The sequence below is a fragment of the Lygodium microphyllum genome, chromosome 5 (assembly GCF_053477565.2).
Source record: "Lygodium microphyllum isolate KBCC chromosome 5, Lygodium_microphyllum_v1.1.10, whole genome shotgun sequence".
Classification (NCBI taxonomy): Eukaryota; Viridiplantae; Streptophyta; class Polypodiopsida; order Schizaeales; family Lygodiaceae; genus Lygodium; species Lygodium microphyllum.
Window position 1 is genome coordinate 99,954,231 of NC_141139.1, and position 24,504 is coordinate 99,978,734.

Sequence of the window (24,504 nt, forward strand, 5' to 3'; positions counted from 1 at the left end):
TGAAGCTAGTCAAATATTAGTGCATAGAGAGATAATGAAAAGCTATTGAGTCTTAAACTTTTACTAGTAATTATTTGTTAGGCCATGTATGACTTGAACCTCCACATCGGAATCTTCTCATAGTCATATTCATGACACTTACAAGTTTTGCATGCATTGTAATTGCTCTTCGCATATATCGTTGCTTGCCTCTCAAACAGACTCGCCATGGATCGACACCACCTTATTAGCTCCTCCAAAATCTTAGTAAATGGCTCTCTCTCTCTCTCTCTCTCTCTCTCTCTCTCTCTCTCTCTCTCTCTCTCTCTCTCTCTCTCTCTCTCTCTCTCTCTCTCTCTCTCTCTCTCTCTCTCTCTCTCTCTCTCTCTCTCTCTCTCTCTCTCTCTCTCTCTCTCTCGATAGAGTTTTCGTGGGTAGTCCGTGGGTAGCTGATACTCCCATACCCTCCATCTTGTCACGATGATGCCTCATCTCTCCAGGAGTCATCGCAACGCAACAATGATCCATTATTGTATCCAAGCATCTTTAATCTCAACAAGATCTTTTATGTGAGTCCAAGCTTCACCCATCTTAACAAGACCATACATATACATCACAGGAATACATACATATAGACATACATGCATACAAATATTTGTTTGCATGCATGTATGTCTATTATTGTGTGTATATGCATGCTTATAATTTCTCTAAGAAATATTTAGCATGCTTGACAACATTAATTTTACATCTCTTATAGAAGCATCTTCCAATAAACTTGTAGTGAACTAAAGCATGTTGAGCCTTATATGTACTTGTAAACCAACAATGAATAAAATTTTCTTCAGAGGGAAGCCTACCATTGAAGTACATGAATAAACTAGCTGCGGCAAACTCAAAATATCTAGCATAAAGAAACTCCATAGGGTGCCAAACTAACTTGATATACTCTCTTTGAGAAATAAAAAGGGAGGTTTTCTTAGCCTCATAGACCTTTTACATGTCAATGGCTAAAGCCTTGAAAACAACCTCAAAGTCAACTTGTATATTCTTTACTTATTATGCAAAAGACTCAACCTCCATTACATCCCCATTTGACCTTTGAGCTTTTGTAAAACCAGCCTCTTGGGAGTCCTCTTGTGATCTTTTGCCTTGGATGGAACATGATCAAGATAACTTGAATGAGTCAAGACCCACCTCGTCCTGGATTAGCTTTGAATGGGACCATTTGCAGTAGCAAATCCGGCTTGGAGCCATCTACCTAGAGAAGTGGCGATGGAGCTCATTTACCACAATGTCCTATAGTCTCCTCTTTGGACTTGCATGGATCTTTGGCTGTAGCAGCACCACCTACAATATACCCCCTCCCACCACTCCGATACCACCTCCTAGCCCAGCAATATCCCGTCTTTGGCCTCCACCAAACCCTAACCTACCTCACCCCTTACTGTCTCCCATTCCACCCCCCGGCCCTTATCACCCACCTCTACCCTCGAACCATATCTAGAATGACAACGAAACCAACACAGAGGATGAATGTGACATCAATGAGTAAATTCTGTGGGTCCAAGCTCACTGTGTGTGCTAGTGCTAAAGGTAGCAACAAGTAGGGGCCTTTAAAGCTAGGAACCACTAGTGGCACATTAATGAGCCGATAGGTATCCACCCGTGTCAGTTCTGAGTATGTCTGCCCTCTATTCACTCGGACTTGATTGCATGCACTAGCGTAGAGATAAAGGCTTTCTAAATCGGTTGAATCTTTTGCATATCAATAGCCAGTCCTTCTTCTGATGTATCCAAGCAATACTCTACGGTTATAGCAATAAATACCAATTTAACCCTTATGAATGTTGTAAGGTACATATGAAAGGTCTTGTGAGAGTTGCTTTTTGAAATTCAAGTGGACCAATTTTAAGCCCAAAGTTCATAATTGTGCTTGCAAAGGCTCCCCATTCAATGACAAACACCATCTTATCCATATCATTGTGGTGCATTCTAATTTGGTTGTATCTTGAGAAATGAGCAAGAAAACCATATATTTCATTACTTAAAAAATCATCTAGCAAATAATAAGTAAATGGGGTAGAAAAAGGATATATTATAGTGGTTGCATTCAATTTCCTATAGTCCATACACACTAGAATCCTAATGTTCTTCTCTGGGACAACAACTATGGATGATAGCCATGTAACTTCATCAATTGGTTTGATAAAACCCACTCTAAGTAGCTTATCAATCTCTTTGTTTACTTGCATTGCATAATTAGGGCTCATGTGATACGTCTTCTACATTATTGGTTTGGCATCTACTTTCAAATTGATCTAGTATTGGCATACCTAAGGATCGAAACCTTTCATATCCGTATATTCTCATGCAGATATTTCTTGGAGCTCTTAACAAAGTTGTACCCACTAATGTTTATAGTCTTCATCCATATAAATACTCGTTTTAATTGGCGTAGAACTAATTAGAGCATCTATACCTCTTGAACATCATTTTCCAAAACCTTTGCACAAATTTACTCATGGTATGCTCAAATTTTAGCTCCACATCAATAATAGCTTGTTGACTAGCATTCTCTAAAGCCTCTTCAATCTTTATTTGTTGATTACCCTATCTTTACAATATTTCATCATTCCTCTACTCCTCTTGCATAGAATTGGTGAATACTTGCTCCAAACTAGTGTTTTCCTACATCAGGCTGTCCTTTTCTTGCATATTTGTTGCATTTTCCAATAATGGAGTTATGGGTAATACATTGTATTTTGCTAATATCTATTCTACATCAACTTAAAACATAAGAATAACTGTGAGATTATCTTGGAGAAATAAGTCTTCTTTATCATCACCTATTTCTAGTGCATTATTAATTGTGTGAGCCACCAAAGGCCCAAACTCATGTTTCAAAAATTACTTGGCTGGCTATAAAAAGCTTTAGTTCTTTAACTTTGTGTGGGGAATAATCACTATATTTGCACCCTAATCTTGCTTAATCTTAGAAAATAAACCAAGGTCTGCCCAATAACATATGCTAAGAATCCCTTAATCCCTCCTTATGAAACACTACAAAATATTAATTTTAAACTTGAGCCCTACTACTCTAATCGACTAATTCTTTAAGATCCCCAAAGGTTGAAATTTCCTATGGTCAACCATCTTTACTTAGAATGATGCATGCACTAAACGCTCTAGCTTATTAGCAATATATAATTCTTTGGAATAATGTTAATCCCCAATCCTCCATCCAACATAACATCATCAACTTTTCTACCCAAATACTCTACTTGAATAGTTGGTACCTTGTAGTCCACTACCTCCATTTGGGTAGGTATCACTGCTTGGCATTACATTATGCCCTTTACATCTTTCACATATTAATTCCATAATTTTCCTTGGCTAGCCATAATCCTTTACATTGACTTGTCTTTGAAACCAAGAATGAGATCCAAGATTTTTTCTAAAGGTAGTTACAAAAGGCTTAGTTAATGCTTTAAACAACTCAAAGAGCCTTCTTGTTACTTATGGAGACTCAAACTTTCATCATGATTGTTTTTCTACTAGAAAACCTCTTGCCAACATTGCTATTCGTAATCAAACTCTTGTCTTTTCCACATTTCCTACAACAAATCGGTAGGGTTGAAATGATTTACCCCTCTTTTTCCCTGCATTCTTTGTATCTCTTTTGAAGTTGCCTCTTTAGCCTTCTCTTGCACATCCCAATCTATCATTTTCTTTACTTTTGGTCTTGTGATAACCAATACTTCTATGTCCTTGGACAATCTTCAACTATAATGCCATTTGAGCAATCATATCCAATGTGTTATTTTGACACCTATTGGCCTATAAGCTTTCCCTCTTTAGATGTCACATCTGATATTTCAACATCCTTAGTTCTTTGATTTAGCTTTGCTATGGTGCAAAGACTGCCTCTCTATGATCTCTTCAAGGATTTCTACTAGGACCGTGGTTGTGAATGTTGGTGATTGTTAGTTGACCTTGAGGTGCTCCTATCCATCGCATTTCTTATTGATTCCTAATTTGCATCCCTCTTTAATCCCTATGGCATACCCATAGCTCACAATTCAGTCATGAAATATGTCCCTACCTTTCATAATAGTAGAAAGGCCCTCTTGGCCTCTATTATGTATTATTCCATGGTCTTGGTTGGTCATTTTTCCACTGTTTTTGTGGTAGACCCTTCCTACCAAACCCTCTAGATCCTCTTTGTAGCACCATTTTAGGTACAATCTAATTTATGTGTCCTACTTGTAGTGTTGGCTGCATCCTAGCATCCGTCACATTTGGGTTATACCAACATCCTTTGGCTTCATATCCAATCTTCTAACAAGTAGTATAAGACTTCACATTCCACTAAGTATTCATTACACCCATATCCATTAGTTTCTTTTTTTATCTTTCTTTTTAGCCTCCTTTCTAAGGTTGTCTTACCCTCCTTATATTTACTTTTTCTACAATCCCTTGAGGACTCTGTGTCTTTCTTTGACTTCTTTTTATGCCTTTCTTTTTCTTCTTTTTCCCCTCTCATCCTCCAAATTATTTAACTCACTATCAAAGTCTTTAGGCCACACCTACTGTAGCCACCCAAACTACTTGTCCCATGACATTTTGGGTTCATTTAGGCAACAAACTTTATGAACCATACAAGGCTAAGCACCCACTAGGCATAATACACGAAGCTAATAATCATATCCAAATATCATGTCTAGAGCCTAGGCTAACAAGTGATTCATTCTTGGTTGCCATGGATAATTACATGTCTCAGAACTAGCTTTTGAATTATTTTGGAGCATCATTTCATGTTACTGTGCATAGAGAGTATTTTACTATCTATGATGCTAGAATGAGAGGATGCATCCATCTTGGAAATAAATATGCATGTAGCATCATTGAATTTGGGAATATAGACTTGTCAATACCAAATGTATCTTGTTTTGCCTTATGGAACATATGGCATATTCTAGACTTGATAGAAAGTTTGAACATATAGAGTGATCTTTGTTGATCATATGTAGAAGATTTGTAGGGGATTTCTTATTGTGAGACCAAAGGGCCAAAATCTCGTACTTTGTATCCTCTAGAAGTTTCTTGTGTTAAAGATTATATTGTATTTGTCATTGAAACAACCATTGTCGCCATTTGGAGCATATGTTAGTCCACTAGAATGAAAGAATTGTATCATTTGACCTAACTTCATTGTCTTAATTTTTCTAATATTTGTATGTGTGAGCATTATCTCTTTGGAAAGAAAATTAAAATTTCACCATAGGAGAGGTAGTGGGAGTAAAAGATCATAATTTCTTGATTTGGTTCGTGGGCCAATTCCTAGGTTTCATTAGTGGAGGATCAGATTTTGTCACTTTTGTAGATGATGCACAACGAAGGTTTGGCCTTATCCTCTCGCAACAAGAGTGATGTGTTAGATGCATTTCAAAAGTTCTTAGAATTTGCAAAGAATTCAAGTAAGAAGCTTAAGTGCTTGAGGAAAGATAATGATGAAGAGTATACCTCACATGCCGTTATGAACTTTTGTGCAAGCAGCGCTCAAGGGAGAGTTAACAACTCCTAAGAATCCTACTCAAAATGGTGTAACTTAGAAGATGAACAAGACCATTTAGGAAAGGGTTAGTAATATGCTCTCTAATGTTGGTCTCACTAATGCAATTTTGGGCTGAAGCTATAAAGACAATAGTGTATTTGATCAACATGTCTCCTAGTAAGGATGACAAGATTATATACCTAAGGACAAGCAGACTAGTTTATGCATGCCTACAAGGGTTTCTAGATTGCTAGATAGATATAATCTATCTCTAGACTATGTCATGGCTATAGATTGTGGTGAGCCTTCTTATATATTGATGCTATGACTAGGGAGGATGACAATTATAAGTAGCAGAGGGCTATGCAATTGGAAATGGATTCTTTGGAAGAGAATACTACCTAGAAGTTAGTTCATGTGCCTAAGGAAAAAGTTGCCTTACAATGTAAGTGACTCTACAAGCTGAAGATATCTCCTTCTAATGGATTACCTAAGTGCAAGCCAAGATTGGTGGTCAAAGGATTTTTTTGTTTCAAAAGCGCTTTTGTTCCCTATTTCTTACAGAAAATGCATAGTCCAGTGCCAAATTAATGTGCTATAAAATTATAGAGTGATTTTTTTTTTAGATAAATGCTTCTACACTCTTAATTTTTCATGATTCTACACTCTTAAATTTTTTTTTAGATAAATGCTTCTACACTCTCAAATTTTTTTTAGATAAATGCTTCTACACTCTTAATTTTTCATGATTTTAATGTTAAATGGTCCATTTTAAAGTGTGTAAAATTTTCCATCTTTTAAGGTTGTTAAATGAGTAGTCATGGGTTCAATTTAGATCCACGACACAAGAATGAACAAGAGAGCGATGAACAATAAGAGGACTCGAAACCTACACACTCATAGAAGTTGTTGCAAATAGAGTGATTGTGCAAGTGTGATTTCAAAACCCTATCTCCTCGATGATCTTCACCTACGCCTCCTTGTGTCAATAACCTCATCCTTCACAACTCCCTATCCATCTGGCAAATAGGACTCTTCTTTATACATCAACCATCTTAGCACATGTGTGTGCATGGCTAGTGGCTAGTTCCAATCACATATTTTAAATAAATTATTTTTTTTACAAATAACTTAAAGTACATTATATTTTTATCACCATTGTCATGAGACAATGATTGACTGATTACTACCATTACTTTTTTGGTAGGTTGATGCAAGCTTATCTCATCATTGTTAATGTAAGAATTGGTGGCTACATAGTTTACATGTTGCTTCTCTTCTTGTTGGATTGGTGAATTGTATGAACAATTCCCTTGCAATAGCTGCACTTGGGTGGCTTGTTTCTATTGTAGAAGGCAACAAATATCATTTGAGTTTAAAGCTCTATACCATTGATTTATCTGGAATCTTCCAATTACACGACATGCTTGGCACTGTCAAATCTTCAATATGTCTATCACACCAAGTTTTGAGGGGACAACATATTGCGTATAATATATAAAATCTTAGTTTCGAATTTTTTTTTAAAACACATGATTTGGTCAAAATCTTTGCAAATTCTTTCCAGATGGCTCAAAAAGTATAACTTAGGCTCTTCATCACATGCTACGACTCAAAACTTGTTGATAAAAAACATTTGCAAAAAATAATTAATTTTTTATTATTTAAATTGATAGAACACAAAAATATATGTATTACATCTATCAAAACCCATGACATGTTCACAAATGAAATCGTTTAGTTGGAGGCAAGTACATATCCCTAGCCATGTAAACATACTAAACTGGAGCAAACTATCCTTGACATGTAGCTTTGAAACTAAGCTCCTCTCGGATTTTTTTTTTCACTTTGTGGAAGCCCTTGTAAGATGGCAATATGGTAACCTAGTTATTTAGAGAAAACTTTTGGGCTCTCATGTTTTGTCTTCACTTTTATTATATGCAATGCATGAGTTCATGGAATGACAAGGATGTCATGGGAAAAAAACTGAAAGAATGACTACTATGCAAAGAAAGTAACATAAATAAAAGATGAGGGAACTCAAAGATAAGATCAATAATGAGAATAGGGAGAACTTAATGAATGGGCACATTACAAAAAGAAGCAAAAAAGAGGACATGTAGTCAAACCTCTCGATTTTCCAAACATCAAGTATTAACTTCTAGTTTCCATCTTTGTTATATCTTTTGATAACTTTCCTCAGTGAACTGTTCAAACTACTAAAGCATATCAAACTTTGAAGATTGCAGCTAAAAAATGGAGAGAACCACAAAATTGCCTCTACTATCTCTAAAAGACAAAATACAAGAACATGACATATTCTTATACATGTGGCAAACTCTCTTTGGTAGGGTCCTTTTTTTGAAGAGTTTTCACCCTAATGCTCTAAAAAGACCATTAAAGGTTAAATCAAATATCTATCTTTCTAATATAATACTGCATTGAAAAAAATCATATTAAAAAACCATACTTTCATTTGCTTTTTTTTTGTCAGCTTCGTCTCTGCCTCCCTTCCGTCGTCATCTCATACTCCATCTCCCCTCCGTCCACCAGCTACTATCGGTGTTGACAGGGGGTGAAATTTTTTTTGATTAATTTTAATTGTGAAAGGGGGGGGAGGGAGTTCCTATGCGGAGTGTGGGCAGGGTATTACATCCTCTCCCGCTTAGAGAACTCGAGATGTCCTCATCTCAGAAGAACTAGGGAAGACAAGCATTAATGGGGCTTAAGGCTTGTGGGTTAGGACCCACCATGTGTCTGTTGCGCTACTCATAATGACTCAAGTAGTGGAACTCATATTATTGCAATTAATCATAGGTACAAGAGTAGGATTTATTCCCCATATAAGTTGTATTACATGTTGATAAAGTTCTAGGATTTCTAATCATCTTGAAGAGGTGTAGTGGGTTTTAGGTCTTCTTCCTCATCTGATTCCTCTATAAATCTGAAGACTGCACTTGTGTAGCTTCATTTCCTTGGAGGCGTCGTATCTTCTAGACTTAAGTCAAGGCAATCTACTTGGTTGTATCCTAGTTCATTGCAGTGGAAACATTGACAATAGAGGGACATCTCCTACAGATGTGCCCTATCTCTCCGCACATGTGGCATCTCTTGTCCTGATCTCGAGAATCATCTTTGTCACAATGGGCCAGTTTAAGTTCTTGGACAATTGGCTTTGCTCGAAGTAATGCATCTTGCAAGTCCATTGGACACATTGCTTCAAGACGATGGTTCAAAGGAGTGTTCAAGCCATGGCAAAACTTGGATACTTTCAATTGGCAAAAGGTATCATCCACGTACATCATCCTTCAGTTGAGCACAAGTGACAACGGCTTCAAAAATACCTTCATCCTTGCACCATTGCTTCCACCATATCTAGCCAACTAACTTTGGCTATCATTGCTTGATTTGTGGAGGAAGTTCTTGAACTAAAGAAATAATTATATATCAACTCAATCCATATCTCCGCCTCTGTTGCGACGTCTATCCCTTCTCCATCAAAATTGGATGCCTTAATTTGCTTGAGAAGGAATTTATTCTCTTGCATGTCACTATTCGTGGGTGCAAAAGGTGCCTGATAATCAAGTCATACCAAGTCATACCAAGTCATACTAGTTAGGTTATTCTGTTTAGGGAATGTCTACAAACCATACATTAATCAGTCACACATCGTTACAAAGTTTCGCTCTGATACCAATTGTAACGTGCCCACCTATTGGTTGTCTAGATACATTTTTAGTGGTCCATCGAGAGACAATTCTAAGTGATGCCACCTAGCACTCCCATGGAATGTTACGGGGTTTTTTGCCTAGGGTTTCTTGAGTTGCCTCGCAATGGAACGTTCGCGGTCAAACCCACTAGAATTGACCTAAAACTTGGGTCCCTAGTGGTCAAAGTCTCCTGACAGCATTCTAGCGTCGGTCGGGTCCTGGACATCCTACTTTATACAGAGATACCCAAGCTGAAGTAGATGCATGCTCCACTTGGTTCAAAGAGAATGGAAAACGAGAGGGATACACCGCTCAACCTCTTTGTCCGTAGGGCATAGTCCCATTCCAGTCCCCTAAAACAGTATGAATCGGGTTCAACCTTAACAATACTTAAGGGTCGAACGTCGATAAAACCTTGTGAGAAGCCTCCCAGTTCTCTGGGACCATCCTACTGTAGAATAGATCCGCCAGGGGTTTTGCCCACCCGGTTCCTTCAATAGACTCTCTTTAGTTATCTAATTAGGTCCTCTCACGTTTATGTATGACATTTAAAATCAACTTCTTTAATTAAGCCTTCTAGGGAATAGGGTTTGTTTGCGTAATTTATGTCATAGACACGAATATAGAGCAAGCAGTCCTTTTGACAAATAAGCTGAGACAAGTTCCTTAACTTATCTTCAAGTTAATCTTTATCTCCTACCCATACAGGAGAAATTATATGTTCCCTTCTACCCTGCAGAAGTACCCTGTCCAAACCACATGGCACCATAATTTCCATCCATTATCTAGAAAGAAATCTTCCAATGCCATAGATGTTGGACTCACGGTAGTCTTCAACTCCATTCCGGATTAGGAAAGCGGTGTCCAAAGCTCCACCTAACCCCAAGCGACCTAGGAGTGAGACACACTTTCTGTGGTCACTTGACCTTCGGCTCATGAATCGAGAAGTACCCTCTTGGGTTGAAGCGCAATGTGACCTTGGAGATGATCCACCCGCACAAAATATCATTTTCTTCATTAATCTATTTAATTAGGAATCAAGCACAATCAAGGCAATCAGCCTAATATCATCTTCCAAGAAAACATTCCTTTATCCCCATGGCAACTTGTCATCAACACAGACCCCTGCCATGAATTTACCATCAATCACAAGCACTTGGAATAATCATCCAGACCACAATCCAACAATTAGTTGATTGTAAAAGCATTTAGGGTATTGTTCGATCAACCAAGAAAACTAATTGCATTTTTTCAAACAATGCAAGAATAGATGCAATAACATTTGCATCGCATATTCGCTCTCCCCCTTGGGATCAAGAGCGATACCATGCAGAATTTTAACTTGACTTTGTCTTCCTTTCTCTTAAGGCAAAGAATGTGAGACAAATTGTAACGATGCAAGGCTATCTTCCAATGTAAAATAATTCTCTAATTATTGTGCAAGTTGTACTCAATTCATGGTTTGGTAGCACAAGGTAAACTTTTTAACCATTATTTAATTGAAACCTTCATAGAAATGGAGGCAAGACTTTAATGCAAGATCATTTCATGTACCATTGATGTGTGTTTCATATAATCTTTCCCCATGCATGTACCATCTATGCGCATCTGCGAACCTTACACAACATTGTCCTAGGTAAGGATTAATCAAAGACTTATCAATGATTGATACTTCATGATCTTATATGCTACTTATGCTATGCATGGATCTTAACGCATAGCAATGTGAAGCAATCTACTTCACTTGATACATGTGCTTCGCAAACTCCATCTTCAAATACTTGAGATGAAATGTATCCTTTTCAGTGTCCTATTATTGTGCGGCATAGTACGGGTCTAATGCATCTTATGCGTGAATCAAAGCAAGCATTCATCAATCTGGAAATACTTTACTTACGATCGGTACTGCAGTTGGATGGGCAATGATGTCCTCGCTTGAGGCTTTTGTTGTGGGATTGCCATCCGCATGTGACATTTTCCACTTGGGGGCCATTCTCGATCTTCATCTCCCTTAGAGCGAATCGTACAAGACTTCCGTGCCTTGTACTCGATTAGCGGGGGCAATTGGGGAGAGAAATTACATTGTGGATAGTCCAAGCAGAACAAGGGGGAGAAGGACAACACGTGTGATCACCCTCTAAGGAGGGGAAAATAAGGAGAACCTTCTTGGAAGGTTCTCTTCTTGCTCTCTGCCACTCCCTCTCTCTCTTTCTCTCTCTCACCCTCTCTCTTCCTCTCTCTCTCTCTCTCTCTCTCTCTCTCTCTCTCTCTCTCTCTCTCTCTCTTCTTCTTCTTCTTCTTTGTCTCTCTCTCTTCTCACCTCTCTCTCTCTCTCTCTCCCCTTCTTCCTCTTTCCTTCTTCTTCTTTGTCTCTCTCTCTTCTCTCTCTCTCTCTCTCTCTCTCTCTCTCTCTCTCTCTCTCTCTCTCTCTCTCTCTCTCTCTCTCTCTCTCTCTCTCTCTCTCTCTCTCTCTCTCTCTCTCTCTCTCTCTCTCTCTCTCTCTCTCTCTCTCTCTCTCTCTCTGTGTGGCCAGCAACAAGGGGGGGAGGGGGGAGGGGATGTGGGGAAAAAAGTGGAGTAGTTGTATCTCTCCCACCCTCCACCTGTCATTGTGGCACATGGCAGTGGCAGTGCATTGGACTCATCGACATCATCACCTACTTTACCATCGATATTTTCTTCTCCAAATTCTTCCACGTTAGCTTCTACCTCGCCATCATATCCCTCGTCATCTACTCTTACTTTGTCAGCTTCACCTCTACCTCCCTTTTGTCGTCATCTCATACTCCATCTCCCCCTCCCTCCACCAACTGTTGGCATTGACAGGAGGTGAAAAAAAAATTGATTAATTTTAATTGTGAAAAGAGGGGGGGAGGGGGGGGGGGATGGAGTTTCTATGTGGAGCGCAGGTGAGTTATTACATCCTCTCCCCCTTAGAGAACTCAAGATGTCCTCATCTTAGAAAAACTAGGGAAGATAAGTGTTAATGGGGCTTAAGGCCTATGGGTTAGGACCCACCATGCATCCGCTGCGCTACTTATAATGACTCAAGTGGTGCAACTCATATTGTTGAAATTAATCATAGGTACAAGAGTAGGATTTATTCCCAATATAAGTTGTATTACATGTCGATAAAACTTCTAGGATTTCTAATCATATTGAAGAGATGTAGTGGGTTCTAGGTCTTCGTCCTCATCTGATTCCTCTATATATTTGAAAATGGCACTTGTGTAGCTTAGTTTCCTTGGAGGCTCCATAACTTTTGGACTTAAGTTAGGGAAGTCTACTTGGGCGTGTCCTAGCTCATTGCAGTGGAAACATTGACGGTAGGGACATCTACGAATGTGCCCTATCTCTCCACACATGTGGCATCTCTTATCCTAATCTTGGGAACCATCTTTGTCACAATTGGCCAGTTTAAGTTCTTGGATGATTTTCTTTGCTCGAAGTAATGCATCTTGCAAGTCTGTTGGGCTTCAAGACGATGGTTCAAAGGAGTGTTCAAGCCATGGCAAAACTTGGATACTTGTTGCACAATATCTATAGGTAGTGCATATTTTAGTAGGGTTAAAAACTTTGAGTAGTAAGCTTCCAAGGTTGCAGCTTGAAATTGAAGAATTCATTCATCCTCAAATTCTGGTAGGTTGGCGGAAGGTATCGTCCACCTACAGTATCTTTTAGCTAAGCCCAAGTGACAACAGCTTCAAAAATACCTTGATCCTTGCACCATTGCTTCCACCATATCCGAGCATGGCCAATTAACTTAAGTTTGGCTATCATTGCTTGATTTATGGAGGCAATTCTTGAAGCAAAGAAATAATTATCCATCGACTCAATCCATATCTCCGCCTCTGTTGCGACGTCTATCCTTCTCCATCAAACTCTAGTGCCTTAATTTTCTTGAGAAGGAATTTCTTATCTTGCATGTCACTATTCATGGGTGCAAAAGGTGCATGACAATCAAGTCATACCACTTAGGTTATTCTGTTTAGGGAATGTCTACGAACCATACATTAATCAGTCACACATCATTACAAAGTTTTGCTCTCATACCAACTGTAATGTGCCTGCCTATCGATTATCTAGGCACGTTTTTAGTGGTCCATCGAGAGACGAATCTAAGTGATGCTACCCGGCACTCCCATGGAATGTTACGGGGTTTTGTCACCTAAGGTTTCTTGAGTCCGCCTCACAACAGAATGTTCGTGGTCGAACCCACTAGGATCGACCTGAAACTTGGGTCCCTAGTGGTCAAGGTCTCATGACAGCATTCTAGCGTCGGGTCATGGATATCCTAATTTACATAGAGATGCCCAAGCCGAAGCAGATTCATGCTGCACTTGGTTCAAAGAGAATGGGAAACGAGAGGGATACACCGCTCAACCTCTCTGCCCGTAGGGTATAGTCCCATTCTGGTCCCCTAAAAAGGTATGAATTGGGTTCTAACTTAACAATACTTAAGAGTCAAAATTGATAAAACCTTGTCAGAAGACTCCCAATTCTCTGGGACCACCTTGCCATAGGATAGACCTGTCGGGGGTTTTACCCACCCGATTCCCTCAATAGGCGTTCTTTAGTTATCTAATTAGATCCTATCACGTTTATGTATGACATTTTAAATCAGCTTCCTTAATTAGCCTTTTAGGGAACAAGTTTTGTTTACGTAATTTATGTCATTGACATGAATACAGAGCAATAAATCCTTTTCAAAAACAAGTTCAGACAAGTTCCTTAACTTATCTTCAAGTTAATCTTTGTCTCTTGCCCATGTCTCTTGCCCATATAGGAGAAATTATATGTTCCCCTCTACCCTATAGAAGTACCCAGTCCAAATCACGTGGCACCATAATTTCCATCCATTATCTAGAATAGGATCTTCTAACGCCATAGACGTTGGGCTCACGACAGTCTTCAACTCTTTGTTTTCGGACTAGGCAAGGGGTGTCTAGAGCTCCACTTGACTCCAAGCGGCCTAAGAGTGAGACACACTTTATGTGGTTAGCCTTCTCACCACTTGACCTTCGGCTCGTGAATCGAGCAATGCCCTCTCAGGTTAAAGTGCAGTGTGACCTTCGAAATGATCCATCCGCACAAAATATCATCCTTTCCTTAATTAATCCAGTTAGGAATCAAAGAAAATCAAGGCAATCAGCCTAATATCATCTTCCAAGAAAACATTCATTTATCCCCATGGAAACTTGTCATGACACACCCCTGCCATGAATTTACCATCAATCACAAGCACTTGGAATAATCATCCAAACCACAATCCAACAATTACTTGATTATAAAATCATTTAGGTTGTTGCAACCAAGAAAACGAATTGCATTTTTCCAAACAATGCAAGAATAGATGCGATAACATTTCCATCGCATATTTGCTCTCCCCCTTGGGATCAAGAGAGAGAACTTCAATGTCAAGCAAAAGATCAGGCTCAAGTACTCAAGACAAGGGAAAGGGCACTGATCAAAGTCAAGAACTAGCGGAGATGAAGATGGAGCTAGCCAAACTACAAGAGATGATGAGAAGACCAACACGCTCTCATGTTCAATGTGTGTATTGTGGCAGAAACCACTTACCAGCTGAATGTCAGGACCCTAGGTCCTAACCTTACACAAATTACGGTAGGTTCGGCCATGATGCCATGAATTGCTGACTACCTAGGAGACTTCTATATTTGCAACCTTACAACCAGCCTTACCTAGTGAATAGGCCACCAAACTTCTTCGAAAGGGGAGCCCCATTGGGTCTCTCGACACCCAACGATGCTAAACCAACCATTCCTAGGATGGAGATAAACCCCACAAGAATACCCATACCACATGGACCCTACGTAACCCATCCACCGAGCGATGCTTCGATGCTCCAATCCACTATGTGGAGGAGTCGAACGACGAAGAACCTTATGTGAACCCTTACATCTCATATGATGAAGAGGGTAATCTGATCCTTATGGATTACATACCAATACCATCGATGGAATTACGTAGAGGTAGAGGTAGAGGCATAGAAGGGAAAAACCAAGAGTTTGACTTGCAATCACCCAGGACATATCTCCTCACGCTGCCTAGAGAGGGAGCAGGCCAACTGTGACAAGGCAGACCTTAGATGTGCGGAGTGTGGAATCACTCATCTCTTTGCCAATTTCCCTAGACAGAAACCATCCTCTAGTTCAACAATTGTGCCATTATTCTCATTGGGGTTTTTTGGTGTCAAGACACTCGACGGGGAGGCCACGCCCATCCTGTTGCATGTCATGACCCGCGTGCAGATGAAGTAGGCCCGCATATTATTGCCAACACCTAGCAACTTAGATGTAGCCTCAATAGAAAAAAAGAGTCATATGCGAAGGAAAAAACCCGAATGCAAAGGTCACGCTACAAATGGAGAGTGCCACAATGCTGCCTGCTGGAAAAAAGGTATCAGATGCAAAGGCAGAAACATCGGATTCTAAGATGGCTAAGAAGAGAAGTGCGAAGGTAGGGGAATATCCCAATCCAAAGTGCCAACTCGAAGCCATCAAGAAAGTGCACATGGGTAAAAGAGGCCCAAGAACACCTAAAAGCTATTGAGTCAATATTGGAACATGAGATCGATGATCTCTCAAGAATAAGCACACCAATCTCATTACCACGACTAAAAATAAGAGACACATCTGCACCACAAGTAGTACCACTTAGACAAAGCTTGAATGGTATGGGCCACTGAATTACTCAAGGCCATTGGCCTGGAAATGCAAGATTTGGAGAAAAGCAAGCAACTAGCAACCTCCTCACCACACTAGTGACCATCCTTATGACGCTAAGCCTAGGAGATCTGCTTAGGCAGCATACGATGCTATGGCAAGAGTTGAAATAGTGGGCTGAAGGTTTGATGGAGTGTGCTGTCACCGTTGACCTGCATGAACATGATGCAAAGACACAAATACCAAGTCTAACGCTGCACTCAATGCCCAAATCCTTGTACGTCAATGCTTTCTAGGAAGGCACGAAAATGCACATTGTCTTACCGGTCTTAGCTCTTGGAGATACCACAAGAAAGGGAACTGTAGACATGGGGATAGGAGTTAGTGTGCTTAGACACACAGTATTCTAGGCTTGGGGTAGCCCGCATGTTGAGAATGCTAGGTTTAATGTCACGCTAGCTAGCGGAATGATGGTAAGGCCATTCAGAGTGCTAAATAACTGGCCCTTGAAGACCATAGGAGTCCAATTCTCCATTGACTTTATAGTTATGAAGAGGGTAGACTATGACATCCTACTAGGTTGGTGGGCCCTAGATGTGCAATGCATGGGTCATAGATGACTGGGGTAATGGTCTAATCTACTTAGGCAATAGAACAAAGGCAATGAGGGTAGAGATAAACACTTAGAAGACAACACCAGTCAACCTAAATGCCATCTCAGCCATGCTGAAGGGTGATGCCCAAATTAGAAAATTTTACAGGCAATTGACTAAGTATACCCCTTGTCCAGAAGATGATCGAGATTGGATGCACGTGCTAGCCACTATTGATCCGCTATTCTCCGACCAGGAGCGAGCCGCTGCTAAGGCAATCGGTAAGCCCAGAGACGAACCTTCAGTGCCAATTTGCATGATGGCTGAAAGCTCAAACGAATGACCAAACACTAACCAATTCCATATCCCCAACAACAAGCGAGAATCCTTGAGATCCTAGAGCATCTGACAAACACACTAGCATGCAACCTAGCCGCTAATCTTAAACCTCTCCAAGATCTCTTGGAGTGGACAAACCTAAGTGGCAATGGAACAAAGTGCACAACTTAAACTTGAGGTACAAATGGGCCTTAGTCAACTGACGAAACGGAGGAGCCGTATCAAGATGACTTAGGAGATGACGAGCAGTCGAATGCTCTGACAATGAATACGAGGAGTATTGTTCCCTTAGTGACTAGAGTGAAGGAAATATGGATACCATAGAATACACATGGGATAAGGGAGAGAAGCATGTTGAAGCACATGGATGGAAGGGGACAAGAAGAGAGGATTGTGTTGAAGAAGATACAATGGGCCCATGTTGAGTATTGTCAGATGTTGATTGGGAAGATGTGGTGGCAAATGGGGCGATTGGATAAAGGGTCAGAGATTGAGGTTGTGTGATGGTAGAACTTGCGGGAAAGAGATTAACTTCATGAAATATGGCACTTTTGCCATAAATGAAAACCTTGTTGTGTGGATCATCAAACTGATAAGCTTTGTGACCATGGGGCTCACCATATCCTATAAAGATTAATTGTGTGGCTCTGGGAGAGAATTGGATTTGTGATCCTTATTTACAAGAAAGGCAGTGCATCCAAAAACCTTTAGAAATGATAGGTCGCTGATGAATCAGCCCATTGAAACCTTTGTGGGTTGACAGAACAACTTATAGTGCCGTTACAGGATATATGCCCACAGAATTGATATATGGTCAAAAACCTATCATGCCGATGGAAGAGATGACGATCACACGGAGTGTGCTACCTTGGAAGGAGGAGTTGAATTGAGAGGAGTTATTGGCCTTACGCATTAGACAGTTGGAAAGAAAGTTAGAAGACATAGAGGCAGCAATTGCAAAGTTAAGGGCAACAAGGATACAGAACAAGAAACGGTTTGACAAAAGACATAGACTGAGACCAAGAACCATACAAGATGGGGATTGGGTATTGGTTTATGATAGCAGTTTAGACAACCAGCATAGTGCCATGTGTAAAGTTCCCAAAACATGGTTTGGACCCTATGTGGTAAGACAAGTGTTTAATAATGCTAGTTATGCATTAAATGAACTAGATGGAACAGCCATAAAACTTCCGGTAGCAGGGAAAAGAATCAAATTATTCAAGAGGCAAGAATCTACTACCTATGAGTTGCCAGTATTGGAAGAAAATGGTGGCCATGATACAGGGGCCAGCCAGGAAGATATGGAAGATGAAGAAGCAAAGGATATGGTTGCAGAGGATGAGGAGGACTCTGAATACGATGACAACTAGGATTTTGGCACATACTGGAGGATGTGCAGGTTCAGAGGGGTGGATGTCGTAATGCTATGCGGACACAATGTAAAAAAGTATGGAATGCATCATCATCTGACTTTCTTATTAATCAAGAGAGTCAATGTGATCTGAGTCATTAGTACTAGTGTGAGTGGCATGGATTATCCAAAAATACTAGATTTTTGGATGATTTTAGTCTATTTTTTATATTATTTATTGTAAAAATCCAAAAAATATAGAAAAGCTTCTAGATTAGGATGGCATGCAAAAAGAAAGTTGCTTTTTTATCTAGTTATGGGATTTTCATAAAAAAGACAAATTGGCGAAATCGTGCACATCACGGTCGTTGTAAACAAGCTGAAAACTACAGTTTGAACTGAAAGAGGAAAAAGGAGTTATCTGGGAGATCCGTGAGCAAGTGTCCTAGAGTTTTACCCCCCTTTCGGAGCCAATGGAGCCATCAGACTTGGGTTCTGAGCAACAGAGAAGGAGCTGTAATTTTGATACACATTTTGTTCTATAAAGAAGCTCCGGGAGATCTAATGCTTGGAGGTTGCTTCTGAGTAGTACAAGGATTCCATGTTCTTTCAATACATATTGATTCAATTCATTGTGCTTTGTCTTTATTGTGTTTACCTCTTGTATATTCTTTATCTTCTCTTCCATCTCCTATCTCTACTTCCTTCTACCCTTGATTCCCAGTGGATTTGACCTTTCGACAAAAACCCCTCCGACATCGAGGATATTATTTTGATGTCCATATGATATGATTATGCTTCGACATGCTAATTTAGATTATTCAGATTTTGATTAGCTCAATTTTACATAGAGTTATTACTATTAGAACACTTTGGACAGTAAGCATACAACATTGAACTTTATGTGTTGAATGCCTATTGTGCCTATATGGTATTTCGGGTATGATATATGTCTATAGTGATGTCTAATATTGATGTATGAGCCTGGATATGGTTATGACATACTTTGGCAGTTGGATATGGTTATGACATACTTTGGCAGTTGGATTAAGATGCATTTAATGTACTTGGGCTTTGGTCAATTGATTTGAGCTTTATGCTTACTCACTAACAAGTATTGAAGGTTCATTGGACACTTATGCTTTCAAACGTATTTGTGAGGTGCTTGGGCTTCCCAGATGCTTTGATGTATGTATCTTGAGCTTCGCTTACTCTCTTTTCATTTTGGATTCACTTCTAATGGGAGACACTTGTACTTACTTGGTAGAGCTTGGTTTTTTGAGACAATGGGACTCTTGGATTTATGTATACACTCTCTTATATATGCTATTAGATGCATTTACCCCTTTATGGGGACTCATTTAATTTTGTATGCTTTGGACATCAACACTTACCTCTGTTAGCAGTTTGTTAGTGATGTATACGCTTATGGGATGTATGTTTTACTAACACTTTGAGTTCGTGACGGACGTTGGTATTGATGGTCTACGCTTAGTCACCGCTAACTGCATTCTTTGTATCCCAATTTGCTATTTAGATGTCCCTCGCAATGGGAGCTTGCTTTCTTGGCTATTTGCACATAGTTGGATTGACATGTACTATTGTCTTTCTTTCAACATTGTTGTATTTATAGTTTTCACCGTTGTCTTGGAGAGCAGACATTCTACTTTGGCAATCTATTGCTTGCAGTTGGTGGACAGCTCTATCCTTTGGTATTCCCTTCTATTTTGCCCTTGTTTTGGTTGAGTTTTGAGGGCTCATTTGCACTCATTTACAGTAGCTATTTTACATTGATATACTGTCATTATGGTTGGCTCTTTGATTGATAGTGCTATTTTCAATATTGAAAAGCTTGATAGCACAAATTTCACCTATTGGAAGATGTAGATATGTCAGGGATTGGTTCAAAAGAAGCAAGTTAGGCCTTTGAAAACCAAGAGTGTAAAGCCCAAAGGCATTGATCAAGATATTTGAGATGAGTTGGATGAGCTATGCAAATCCACTCTTATACCGTCATTATCAAAACATGTTTATTTCAATGTTGTGGCACCTCAAGATAATACATGGCCATTATGGAAAAAGATATGCAATCTTTATGACAAGCAAGACTCAAACCCTACTTCTCATACATTGATTGTTAGAGGCAAACATGATGGTAAGAGCAATAATGACCACCATGGTAGAAAATCATAGAGGTCTCAATCTCGCTAACAATCTCGTAGTAAGTCCTGTGGTCATAAGGCCTCTCTTACATGTCATTACTATGGGAAGCAATGTCATAATATTAGGTCACAATGCCATAAGATACATGATGATAAGAACAAGGAGAAAGGCAAGGGTAAAGTGCAAGATAAGTCTGATGATCATATTATTATTCTTAGTAAGTCTAGCATGAAAATTGAGATAAATGCCTTGGAGCCTAAGTCGGATGATTATTACATCTTCACAACTTCTTTTCTAATGCTAATCGGTTCGTTGATGCCTCGTCCACTTTTTCTCAATATTGGTTGCTTGATTCGGGGGACTTCTTTCCATGTTACCCATCATAGGGATTGGTTTCATTCCTACTACAGCATGACAGGTTTTAGACTAGGAAATGACTTGGCATTGGATATTATTAGCATTGGTGATGTTAGACTGCATTTTGCTTCAGGCGGCACTTTTATTTTGCATTATGTACACCATGTTCCAACTTTGACCAAAAGTCTACTGTCTATTGGACAGCTGGATGATGTAGGATATTATGTATTTTTTGGTGATTTCTTGTGAAAGATTACCCGTGGAAATCTTGTCTTTGCTCCAGCTACCAAGGCTGGCAGCCTCTCTCCCTCACTTTTATCTGGGTCTATTAACCATGCTTTGGCTGTGGCTGATATACCACATGTTTCTTTATGGCATAATTGCCTTGGGCACATGTCCTTAAAAGGAATAAATACTTTCTCATTTGTAGTATCTTTCACCCATTGACTAGAAATGTTTTGATTCATGTGATCATTGTCTTTATGGCATACAAACATGCAATTCTCATAAGAAGTTTTGCATAGCGTGCATGGGTGAGCCTTTTGCCCTTGTCTATTCTAATGTATGCGGTCCCATTCCTTGTCACTCTCACTAGGTGGTGCGAAGTATTTTGTGACTTTCATTGATGATTATTCAGATAAGGTTTGGGCATATCCCATAAAGCAAAAATCAAATGTATTTACTACTTTTCACCGTTGGCTTGCTCTTGTTGAGAACCAATTTGTGAAATACCTAAGGTCAAATAATGGGAGTGAATATATCTCTAAAGAATTTGAGCAATTTTGTGATAAGCATGGTATTAAGGGTCAATCGATTGCCCCTTATACCCCTCCTCAGAATGATGTTGCAAAGCACCTGAACAATATGATTCAAGAAAGAGTCCCTAGTATGCTTAGCTAGGCAAGCTTACTTCAACATTTTTGGGCTGGACCAATTACTATGGCCTTGATAAACGGATCCCCATACACTACTATTGATTATCACGTTGCAAAGGAGGTATGGTCTAGAAAACCTCCATCATATGCTCATTTTTGTGTCTTTGGATTGGAGAATTTTTGCCATGTTTCCAAGGGCAAACGCAATAAGTTTGATCCTAAATCGATGAAATGCATCTTTCTTTGTTATGGGGATGTAAGTAAGATGGGAAATGGCTATGGGATTGGCAAGCTAGGAAGGTCATCCATAGCCATGATGTTGTTTTCATGAGGAGAAGATGCATAAGTAGCCTAAGTAGGGATTTAGGTACGTAGGGTGATATTTCAAGAGAAGCCTCTTATTTATGTACACCTAGCTAGACTACCTATAAGCTAATGTTCCAATGGCCCATGATCATGATGTTGAATAGGATGTATAGGTCCCACTGCATGCAGTCTACTAGAGATAGCCATAGGTTTGATCAAGCCCCTTAATTATGAGGAGGCCATGTGCAGAGGTGATAGTCACTCTTGGGACAAGGCTATGCACTCATTGTAGAAAAATCATATATTGTGTATGGTTCCTTTGCTTGATGAAAAACATGCATTACCATACATGTGGGTGTACAAGTTGAAAAATACCTCTAGGCACCCCAAGCCAACATATAAGGCCAAATTGATTGCTAAGGGTTTTGAGCAAGAGCATGATGTTGACTTTGATGAGATCTTTTCTTCTATAGTCAAGATGGCTACCTACACTTGGTGTTGATATGGATTGCTCACTTGGATCTAGATCTCTATCAAATAGATGTTAAGACATTTTTTTACATGGGGACTTACATTATGAGATTTATGTGTAGTAGCCTAAGGGCTTTCAAGAAAATGGCAAGGAGCACCTAGTGTACAAGTTGAGAAAGAGCCTTTATTAACTTAAGCATGCACCTAGGGAATGGTATCATAAGTTTGATGCATTTATGCAGTCGTAGTCTTACTCCCACAGTGATATGGATTCGTGTCTCTATATGAAGAAGGTTCTGATAAAAGCCTTATTATCTTAATACTTTACATAGATGATATGTTGATTGTTGGAAGAGCTCATGATGAGCTAGATGCTTTGAAAACTCTACTCAAGAAAAGCTTTAAGATGAAGGACACGGGGCAGGTCTCGCATATTCTTGGGATGTGCATTATGCGTAATTGCTTTTAAGGGGCTTTGTTACTTATCACAGGAGTACATACAAAACGTCCTTGGGCACTTTCATATGCAGGATGTTAAGCCTATTGGCTATCCTTTACCTTCCCATGTGAAGGCGAGGATGGCTAAGATCCCTTATGTATCCACAGTGGGCAATTGGATGTATGTCATGATAGCCACTTCTCTAGACATAGCATTTTCAATGGGAGTTGTGGCACAGTATATAGCTACATCTCACTGTTGACATTGGGACGTCGTGAAGGGTATCATGAGATACCTGAAAAGCATTCCAAATATTAGCATTTGCTATGGTAGTTAGGATACTACAATTGTGGGTTACACTAACTCTCACTATGTAGGATATGTAGATAATACAAAGTCCACCTCTTGGTTTGTCTCCACTTTTGTTGCAAGTGTTGTGTCTTGGATATCCATGGTGCAAAAATGCTTGCAAGGAGACCCTATGGTTAGACCTTGGTATCACTATTACTCCTACACTGCATTCAAATTTTACGAGTGTTATTCACTTGGCCAAGAATTTGATATTTCATGCGAAGACAAAGCACATCGAGGTGTGCTATTACTTTATCAGGGAGGTGGTAGAGGCCAAGTATGCTAAGCTTGTCAAGTTCTTGACTAACAAGAATCCTACAAATTTGCTCACTAAAAGTCACTCAGCAAAATGTTTTGCCTTCCTTAGGAAGATAATGGGCATTGGATAAGATCATGTCTTTCCTTATCTTGTTGTACTTTATGTACATTTGTGCTTTGTCACTTTTTTCTCATTCTCTCCTTTCTAGAGGCATATTCACCTTTAACTGGCAGGTTGTTGGGATAAAGGTGCATGTGTCTATGCCGCCCTATACTTACTTCCCACACCATGATTGTACACATATACATTACAGGTGGTGGGCACCCATCACTGTCACTTTATTATTTATTCTTTTAGTGACTATTGAATAAGAAAAGGCCAATCACATATTGTGATTGTTGAAGGTAATGCGGACATTGATGATGCAGCGCCTGGCTAGATGAGTCCACACGTCTACACTTAGCACGTTCGTGGTCATTATGATACTCACATGGCCACTGACTTATCACTTATTATATTTAGTTTGTTACACCTACCTACAGCTGGCAAAGATATAGCGCTAATCGATTAGTGTAGTCAGTTATGCACTGTTTGAATTAGAAGATTACTTTACTTTATGTTGTATCTTATCTATACTTAGTGTACATTGTATAGTGCGTGGAAGAGGAAGGAAAAAGTAAGAAAACGTTTTGGCCTCCATCTCTCTTCTTGTGTTCTTGAGTGAGCTTCCTCTTGTGTATACATTGTGTGTTTGGCACAGCAGCTCAAGCAAATCCCCCCATCACGCGATTCTTGACATGGTATCAGAGCCACACCACTAAGAGAGACTGGTTTTGAAAGCTAAAGTAACATAGAAGAAGCAAGGTTCGAGCAAGCAAGCAACAAGTAAGAAGCTCTCCCATTCTTCCACTCTCTCTCTTGGATAGTGCCTGTGGAGGCACCAGAAGCAGGGTAGAGTGAAAATCTCAGATTGCTGTGAGATTTGGTGTGCAAGTAGAGCACTATATATTTAGCAGAGAAGCCCTTCAGGGATTACCTACAGTTTTTTTGGGTATCTGAGGCCGT